This window comes from Balaenoptera physalus, assembly GCF_965194825.1.
Source record: "Balaenoptera physalus genome assembly, chromosome: 21".
Taxonomy (NCBI): Eukaryota; Metazoa; Chordata; class Mammalia; order Artiodactyla; family Balaenopteridae; genus Balaenoptera; species Balaenoptera physalus.
In genome coordinates, this window is record NC_138902.1 from 1,214,810 (window position 1) to 1,225,115 (window position 10,306).

A 10,306-nucleotide genomic window follows, 5' to 3' on the forward strand; every position below is an offset into this window, starting at 1 on the left:
AAGATATCAATTCTCCCTAAATTAATCTGTAAAATAATGCACATAAAACCCACAGGACTTTTGGAAGGAGAGGGGCAAATAAACAAACAGGTTCCATTCTGTACAATAAAAAAATCAACAAGAAGGAAGAGTGAGAGTAGGAGTGTTTGTTTGTTTGTTTGAGGACTTACCTGCTTTAAAATTTTTTGTTTAATTTTTTTAACTTTTTATTTTATGCTGGAGTATAGCCGATTAACAATGTTGTGATAGGTTCAGGTGCACAGCCTGAAAGTGACTCAGCCATACATATACATGTATCCATTCTCCCCCAGACTCCAGACTTCCCTGGAGGTCCAGTGGTTAAGACTCCAGCTTCCACTGCAATGGGCATGGGTTCGGGTTTGATCCCTGGTTGGGGAACTAAGATCCCATGTGCCGCATGGTGCCACCAATAAAGAAAGAAAGAAAAAGAAAATAAAAGTTGAGCCCCACCAATGGATCATTGAAGAAATCAAAGAGGAAATAAAAAAATACCTAGAGAGAAATGATAACAAAAACACGATGATCCAAAATCTGTGGGACACAACAAAAGTAGTTCTAAGTGGGAAGTTTATAGAAATACAATCTTACCTCAGGAAACAAGAAAAACTACTATTAAAATATATTGTAAGCTATAAGAATTAAGAGAATGTTGTACTGTTTCTTGACTATACAGAATAATTAATGGCTCTAAATAGAAGTCCCGAAGTAGATTCGAATTTATGTTATAAAGGTAGCATTTCAAACCAATGTAGTAAACATGGCTTATTTTATAAATGGTACTGGGATATCTTGGCTACTATCTGAAAAAAATAAAGTATAATCTTTAGTGCATATTTTACATGAAAGGATCTTCAGATGAATGAAAAATTTAAATGCAATAATGGGAATACTAAAAGTAGTCGAAGTATACTGTGAGGAGATTTTGTATGACAGATTTTAATGGGGAGAGCCTTACTAAGTATGATAACAAAATCCAAACACAAATAAAAAGAAAGATCCACACATTTGTTCACAACAATAAAAAAGCTTCTGAACTGCCAACGGGGGTGGAGGGAGAGGGGAACAGGGGAGGTGAGAGGCACCCAGTAAACAAGATCAGAAGGCAAGTAACAAAATGGAAGTAAAATTTGTGAATAATGGTACAGAGAGACAATGAATTGCCTTAATATATAGAGATCTCTTGTAAATCAATAAGAGAAAAGACCAGTAACCGGTAGGAAAATGAGCAAAAGAGAAAAACAGAATATTTCTGCAAAGCCTCTTAAACATAAGGATGTTCAATACAACTGAGTCTGAATAGAAATGAAAAATACAACCAGATATTTTCCACCTACCATAATCGCACCTAGCCTAAAAGTGAAAAACGTTTGATAGGGTGTTGGCCATGGTGGGGAGAAACAGGTACCCCAATCTTTGCAATTCTCTAGAAATGTCAACAAAATGTCAACAAAATGTAAGACACATCCTCTTTGTCCTCACAATTTCACTTCTAGGGATTTATACCCCAGATAGATAGATCCCCTTATGTGTGAAATGATGTATGTACAAAGATATTTATCACAGTACTATTTGAAATAGCAAAAGAGAGGACGTGACCCAAATGTGCTAAATAAATTCTCGAACCTCCAGACAATGAAAGACGATGCAGCCATTTAAAAAAAAAGAGACGACTGGATGGGACCTGATGTGTTAGCGGCCCCCAAGGGATGCTGCCAAATAATCAAAGTAGGATGAAGGACGCCACGAATAGCAGAGAAGTGTGTAGTTACGTATGGGCCTGTCCACATATGGGATGGTCTGGGGGGCACATGGAGACCTGTTGGCAGTGAGTCCGAGGGAGGGGACCTGCTTGGCTTGAGCCAGGAGTGAGAGGGAGACCACTTTCTGAATCTATAATATGCACATATTGTTTTAAAAAATAATGTTTAAAGCCCTTGACTTTGTTCTTTTCTCTAATGCAATCTTGAAGGGAGAAAAGAGAGTTTAAAAGGCAAATAGTATTAGGGAGATATGGCCAGAGACCAGAAAAGTAAATGTTACCTTTTCTGCTTCTCATCCACACAACTACATGTTCAAAAAATAATATTTAAATGAGTTTTCTGCATAACAACTATATCCCTGTGACCGTAGGGAGATTACCCCTCCTCTGCTGGCCTCAGTTCCTGCATTTTTATAATGAGATCATTGGACTGGATGCTCTGCAAGTTCCCTCCAGCTCCAGAATTCTATAAAACACTACCCTGGTCTTTCCCTGAGGTCATTTTATTAACTTGCTTCAACATTAGCCCACAAATTAGGGATTTCCAGCTGCTATCACTTGAAACTTCCTCTTCATTTAACTAAAATGGTTCCCTTATCAACCTTTCTCTTAAAGCCAAGCTTATAGGAACAGACTCTGTGTATCTTTTTTTACTAACAAAGCCTGTTTTCCTATACAATTTAATTTATACCATTGTCTGTTTTCTAAAAGCCAGTCTTCTTCTGGTTCAAACAATGCCTAACCGAAATTTAAAACATGGCAAACTTTACATCCAAAGGGGAGGAATGAAGTAGTTTCGCTTCATAGGTTTTTTTTTTAAGGCAGGACAATGCTCAGGAAAGAATTTTTCACTTCCAGTTAACAATCAATTTGCAAAATCATCCTCTGTTCTCTTTTCTGAAAGGCACCAGGGGCCTAGGATATGCTTCTCCACTGGACCAGAGGGGTTTCTAAAAACGGGGAGGGGGAAGGGTAAGCTGGGAGGAAGTGAGAGAGTGGCATGGACATATATACACTACCAAATGTGAAATAGCTAGCTAGTGGGAAGCAGCCGCATAGCATAGGGAGATCAGCTTGGTGCTTTGTGACCACCTAGAGGGGTGGGGTAGGGAGGATGGGAGGGAGACGCAAGAGGGAGGAGATATGGGGATATATGTATACGTATAGCTGATTCACTTTGTTATAAAGCAGAAACTAACACCACTGTAAAGCAATTATACTCCAATAAAGATGTTAAAAAAAAAAGATTACATTCTATTGGAGGAAAACAGTCAATAAACAAATATACAAATTAATTAAAAAAAAAAAAAAAAAGTGGGTCTGTTTCCAGGGGCCTATTTAGCCAGTGGGTTCTTCACCCGAAACCTCAGGCTCCCTTTCATTATTCCTGCTTGATCCTGCCTTTTGATAATTTCCAGTAAAACACTGTTGTCTTATTTTCTGCTTTAGACAAGCTTAAGGGAGAGTTTCTTAAGTCACTTGACCAAAATATACTTTGGAGCATGGAAAGAACATAGTTTCTTTGTTTTGGGGGGGGGGTGTTTCACAAAAGGATTACTTGGATGCAAAATCTTGTTCACTGACTTGATAATCCTGATGTAGTGACATGACCAATTTCTCAGCCTGTTAGAGGCTTTAATTTCTTTTTCACAAAATGTAAAGAATAACACCTACCTTGCAAGGTTTTTTGCAAAGATTCTAAAAAACACGTAGTACGTAAAATAGATAATATATGTAAGACGAACAGTGTATATTGTATATATATAATTGTCAATGAAAAAATGTTGCCTGCCATATCAGTAAACAAAGGATGTTGCAGCCATCAAGCCATCACATTATAGCCGCCCCAAGAGTGAACCCTGAGGAAACTCAGGATGGAAACAGGATGCCCACCATCTAGCAGTCAACTGCCACAGCCTCCCCTGATGGTGCACCCCGAGGGAACTCAGGATGAGAAAGCACAGGGTACTGGCCCACATAGCTGAGGTGCATATCAAAGGAAAGGTTTCAGTGAGCCCAGACTTTTGCATCTTCCCATACACAGAAAAACACTAAAAATTCATTAACTCGAGATGTCTGGTTTTCTTTAATTAACAGGAATCTTTCGATGTTCCGATTACCTGGTCTTTGTTGCAAAAACTCCTATAGTTGATGGCTCCTCCCTCTCCTTTTTGGATCAAACCCTCAGAGAGAGCTGAGAGGCTGTGTCCCAGGCTTAAGTCCTCAGTTTTGCCCAGCAAATAAAACATATTTCTCAACTTTGAGGTTGTGCATTTTTTTCAGGCAACATAATGTATATGTTAAATATACATATATAGAATATATATACACAAATATACATATATATTAGTGTAGGGGGTAAAAACATGGACTTTTCCTTGTTACTTAACCACTCTGAACCTCAGTTTCCATTTTAGCAAAATAGACATATTAACAGGTCCTAAATCACAGTGTTGTCAGAAGGGCTAAAAACACATAAAGCATGTACCCACTGTCTGGCAAACAGTAGGAGCTCAACAAATGTTGTCCAATGGCAAGGCAGCCCTCAAGATACCAGCGGTCAGTACGTGGTGGGTATTATGATTATTGTTCATTTCTTTCAGGGGCAATCTGGAAGCCCAGAGGCAGAGGTTTGCAGGAATTTTAGGGGTCCACACAATACACCCAGGTGGGAACAACACAGATCCCCTGAGTGGGGTTCAGGGAGCACCTCAGCAGCTCTGGCCCTTCCTGCTCTCTCAGTTAGGAGGGTCTCAATGCTGGACTTTGTATTTTCAAAAGATGGCCCGGGCCTTCTTCAGAGAAGAGGAGGTGACAGACAGCATGATGATGGCTGATGAAGGTGTGGGATGATGAGCGGAGAGTCAGCTTGTACCAGAAACATCAACACTCAACCAATGCCTGGCTCTACTTCCTCACCTGTTTATCGATGAATAGGCTTTATCTAGTTTCAGGACTAGAGTAAAACACAAGGATTCGAAATAGAGTCACAGATGTAGAAAACAAACTTATGGTTACAAGAGGGGGAGAGTGGGGAGGGGAGAGGGTTAAATTGGGAGATTGGGATTGACATATACACAACACTACCTATAAACTAGATTACTAATCAGGACCTACTGTATAGCACAGGGAACTCTACTCAGTACTCTGTAATGACTTGTATGGGAAAAGAATCTAAAAAAGAGTGGATTATATGTATATGTATAACTGATTCACTTTGCTGTACACCCGGAACTAACATAACATTGTAAATCAACTATACTGCAATAAAAATTTCAAAAAACACACACAAGGATTCTCCAAAGATCTTATGTTTGGACCTGATTCCTAGATCTTCTTCTGGGAATTGGGGGTGGGAGGAGAGAGAGTAAAGGAAACAGTGGGGTGGGGCGGGGGGACGTGCATAGGGAAATGAGCGCTTCATGGTGGAAGCACTGAAGCACCACAAAAGGAGTTCCATCGATCCTGGAGAAATCCCCGCAAGTCCTCTCCAGGAAAACTTCAAAACTCAGGACTGTCGATTCAGCGCACCTGAAAAAAACAGGGCAGATGGACGTCAGGACCCCGTTGGGATACTGCAGTTCCACGGCTGCGGCCCCAGCAGTTTTGAGGGCAAACAGCTCACTCCAGAGTATTGATCCAGCCACAGCAAGGTGCAATCTGCTTAAAAAAAAAAAAAAAAGTCTGTTTGAGAAATAGACCCAGAGACACAGAAAACAAAATTTCGGTTACCGAAGGGGAAAGGGTGAGGGGAGGGATAAATTAGGAGTGTGGGATTAACAGAGACACACACATATATGATATATGTAAAATAGATGAACAACAGGGTCCTACTGTAGAGCACAGTATTACTGTGCTCAATATTACTCAATATCTTGCAATAAACGATAATGAAAAACAATCTGGAAAAGAATATATATATGTATGTGTGTATACGTATGTATGTGTGTATGCATAACTGAATCACTTTGCTGTACACCTGAAACCACCAACAATGTAAATCAACCATTCTTCAGTTTAAAAAAATTTAAAATAATTTAAAAATAATTTTAAAGTCTGTGTATGTACAGCAACCCTACCCCGTCAAGCCGGGAAGACGAACAGCAGTTAAGTGTAGACAGAGGCAACCCACCACATTGTCCCCAGCACGCAACTCCAGACATGGTCAGAAGCCTTTTACTGCCTGAGAGTTTTAGCACATGAGGGGGAAGATTTTCAACTCAATTAGCGTTCAATGGTCCTGATGCTCAATCACAGGGATCAGCTGTGAAGTTACTAAAGCCATTACCAGGGGCTGGAGTCGCCAGTTGAGTTTGAAACATCAGTGCCTTTCCCCTGACACCACCTCCCCTCTTCCCACTGTCCCTCCCAATCAGAGGTCCTGATAAATTGGTAACCTTTCACAACAGCAGGGAGTCATCCTTCAGTCTTGGGATCAGGGACTTTGAAATGCCCAAGGAGTCAATTACAGCTTGGCTCTGTCCCTGGGAAAAGAAAGCAGCATCTGAGAGGTGGAAGGAATTGGGGTCCTGGGCACCGCGGGCATGTGAGTTCCGAGGCGCCTTCTCCCAGATGGTGCCTGCATCCCACCAAAGCTTCCGAGGAGACCACAGCCTGTAGGGTAGAAAGAAGAGACTGGGAAGACCCAGCTCAAGGTTGCTCTAAGCAAAAGAGAATATGAATGGAGAATTGTCTCGAATTAGAGGAGGATTGCAGGAATGTAACCCTTTGTATTCTAAAGATCTGACAGTGAATTGGTAGGTAGGTAGGACCTTGGCTAGTTGTTAATCAATACCCATTGGCCCTTTCTCTTTGCTGCATCCAGATTCCCTTCGACAGCCCCCTTGCCTCTGGGTGGGGCCCTGGGATGAGCCCTGACCAGTGGACCATGCGCAGAAGTGGCTCTGTCCTCTCTGGGCAGAAGAGGCCAAGAGCGTGCATGCCTTCTCCAAGCTCCCTGCTTCCAGCGCGGGGCTCTGAGGACCTGAGGAAGGCGACGCCACAATGTTGAAGGACCCTGAGTCCCTCACATCTGCAAAGAACAGAGTCTCCCACTCCAACCCTAGCCAGTAAATCGAGCAAGAAATAAAACTTGAACCTGTATGGATGAAGAATGTCGCCTGCCCTATCAGTCAACAGAGTGTTGCAGCCATCAAGCCATCGTCAGCCATGGCAGCCATCCCCGATGGTGCACCCGGAGGGGATTCAGGATGGAGAAAAGCAGGATGCTGGCTCTAGATACTTCAAATGCACATCAAATGAAGGATTCTAATGAGCCCAGACTCCTGCCTCTTCCCATACATAGAAAAATGCTAAATTCATTAACTTGAGATGTCTGGTTTTTCTTTAATTAACAGTAATCTTTTGATGTTCCGACTACCTGGTTGTTTTGGGGTTTTATGTTTTGTTTTGTTTTGTTTTTGCAAAACTCCTATATGTCCTGGTTCCTCCCTTCCCTCTTCAGTACAATCTCTCAGAGCGATCTGACACTGCTTCCCGGGCTTAAGTCCTCAGCAAGTCCACCAAAAAAAAGATGATTCTCAACTTTTAGTTGTGCATTTTTTTCAGTCAACACCTGCTAAGCCACTGAGATTTTAGGTTTTTTTTTTTAGTACAGCTACTATCAATTATCCTGACTGACAAAATGACATAATCAGAATTACAAACAAAAATATCCATCATATATATATATATATATATTTATAAACAACAAAATAACTGAATTAACTGTCCAAAAAAGGGAGCTCGTTAAATAAAGGATGGTACACGATACAGCCGTTAAGACACGTCTTTAAGATGATGCTAATGACATGGGGATACGATAAAAAGTGAACTTATTGTTTTTTATACTGCAGAGTAGTAACCAAAAAGTAATTGTAAAATAATTTAAGTACTTTGCTTAGAGTCTTTGAAGGGGATTTATGGATCACAGATTTTTTGTTTTTAATTCTCCCTTTCCCGTCTTACCACAGCACTTGCTCCCACACTTCCTTCTTCAAATATTCTTGCACAAAATCCCCGCCACTAGCCTACTTACCTCTAGCCTCCCCTTCCTTTTTTCCCCAATACTGTACCCCCAAAACTAAAGGACATTCCACCACGCAGAAAAGGAAGAATAGGTGGAAGGAGGGTAAGACTGCTAACAGTCACACATCAACGATGCTCACCCAGAACCTCTGGCAAAAGGAACTTCATTTTTCTACATCTTTCCAGAATTAGAATCTTGCTCACCTCTGGCCCAGGCTCAAAGGGAGCTCTTGTCATCAGAGAAAAATTAAGGAGCTCTCCACTGCCTGTGAAAGTAACTGAGGATGCTTTCTGATACATTGCAGGCACGGAGAGAGAGCATGTTTAGCTTAGTCAAGGCCTCTTTCATGACATGGAAAGAAAAGAGGTCAAAGTTACATTAAAATGAATCAAAGAGTTCTTTGATTTTTGAAAGAAATCATTAATTGCATGACTTTTGATCAGATGGCATATCTTATCAAATCTGGAGCTCATACTTGCACGTGGATGAATAATACAAGGGTCCCCACAAGATCCCTCTTCCTCTGCAGCCCCATGTTATTCTCCCTTTGGCTGGTGACAGTGGTTTTTTCCTCTACGTGAGTTGAATGGGTTGGGAATGTGTCACTTTGAAAAGAAGACGCCCTAACACCTGTCCATAAAAAAGGCAGAGTTCCGGTTACCTCAGCCCTCCCATCCATTCTGGGCACCCACTCAGGGCTCCAAAATGATCTTGTTGGCTGGGCCTTCACAGTAGATAGGTGTGAATTAAATGACGAAGCTTTGGGCTGCGTCAGACAGAGGGGGTAAATCATAGTGTCTGATAGGACAGGTATTTTGCCTGTTTTTAAATTTCTACACAATGGGGGATCCTTTTCTAGGCTGACCCATCTGGAAGTTGCTTTCCCCCCCACCCCAGGTATCAAATTTAGCCTCAACAGAACATGGGCCCTCAGAGATGCCACAAACATAGAGACCCCAGAATGAGAAAAAGGAGAGCGCTGTAAACCTGGATCTCAAGGAGGACAGAAACAGGCATTTTGCAGACAGCATGAAAGGAAAGCACAGAAAATGATTCCACTTAAAACAGAATTTTGAGCTACAAGAGCTCCGGGGACTTGAATTCTCTCCAGTTAGTAAATACATAGTTTGCACCATCTTACCACCGAATAATCTGAGATAAGACGAGAGACAGGGTACTAAAGATCGACAAAACCCAGATTTTCAGTGAGGAGAACTCTGAAATGGGCAAGAATAGAGACATTTGCACTCAAAACAAAACGCTGAGAGTTTTGTCCACCCTTGTGAGGAAGGTGAGTATTAAGAACATCAGTAAAGGGGCTTCCCAGGTGGCGCAGTGGTTGAGAATCTGCCTGCCAATGCAGGGGACACGGGTTCGAGCCCTGGTCTGGGAAGATCCCACATGCCGCGGAGCAACTGGGCCCGTGAGTCACAACTACTGAGCCTGAGCGTCTGGAGCCTCTGCTCCGCAACAAGAGTGGCCGCGATAGTGAGAGGCCCGCGCACCGCGATGAAGAGTGGCCCCCACTCGCTGCAACTGGAGAAAGCCCTCGTGCAGAAACGAAGACCCAACACAGCCAAAAACAAAAATAATAAATAAATAATAAATGAAAAATTAAAAAAAAAACCCAAAAACATAAAATGTGGAAAAAAGTTGAACACCTATATACCCACTGCAGACTTTACAATTACTATTTTGAAAAAAAAAAAAACAAAAAAGAACCTCAGAAAAAAGGACTTAGAGTCTTCAATTAATCATTTTCTTAGTAAAATTGGAGGGAGATAAACAACCTTAGTAATCGTTACGGATAATATCCGGACTATGGGTGTGTCATTGGCAATGATATTATAACCATTCCTGGAGTATTACAATGGGCTGGTCATTGTCAAGGGCACTTTCAAATATTGTGCTGCTCTGCCCGAGCGCACTGCAGTGTAGATGTGATGAGTCCCACTTCAAAGAACATAAACTGAGACTCAGAGAGGATATATGATGCTTTATAACACCAAGAACAGAAAAAGTTAAAGAAAAAAATGTCCCGTAGTCAAATCAGTACTGTTCTCTTAATCACGTTTTCTGCACATGTATTATTAAATTTTAACAAAATGAAATACTCCATCTAGTATTTTGTACCCTGCTTTTACACTACATCTTCCCACCATTAAATATTCTTGGAGAAAATCATTTTTAATGAATGAACTGTTTTCCATCCTTTTTTTTAAAAAAACATCTTTATTGGAGTATAATTGCTTTACAATGGTGTGTTAGTTTCTGCTTTATAACAAAGTGAATCAGCTCTACATACACATATATCCCCATATCTCCTCCCTCTTGCGTCTCCCTCCCTCCCTCCCTATCCCACCCCTCTAGGTGGTCACAAAGCACCGAGCTGATCTCCCTGTGCTACGCGGCTGCTTCCCACTAGCTAGCTATTTTACATTTGGTAGTATATATAAGTCCATGCCACTCTCTCCCTTCGTCCCAGCCTCCCCTTCCCC

At 41.5% G+C, this 10,306-nt stretch overlaps 1 long non-coding RNA gene across 1 annotated transcript; it reads right to left on the bottom strand.

Annotated features, from left to right (window-relative positions):
* Positions 1-2,984: 2,984 nt before the first annotated feature.
* Positions 2,985-7,013, bottom strand: LOC309651610. Its single transcript, XR_014258252.1, has 2 exons — positions 6,178-7,013; positions 2,985-5,440 (listed from the first exon to the last, which is right to left on the bottom strand). It is a non-coding gene; the product is annotated as an uncharacterized lncRNA (long non-coding RNA).
* Positions 7,014-10,306: the final 3,293 nt, after the last annotated feature.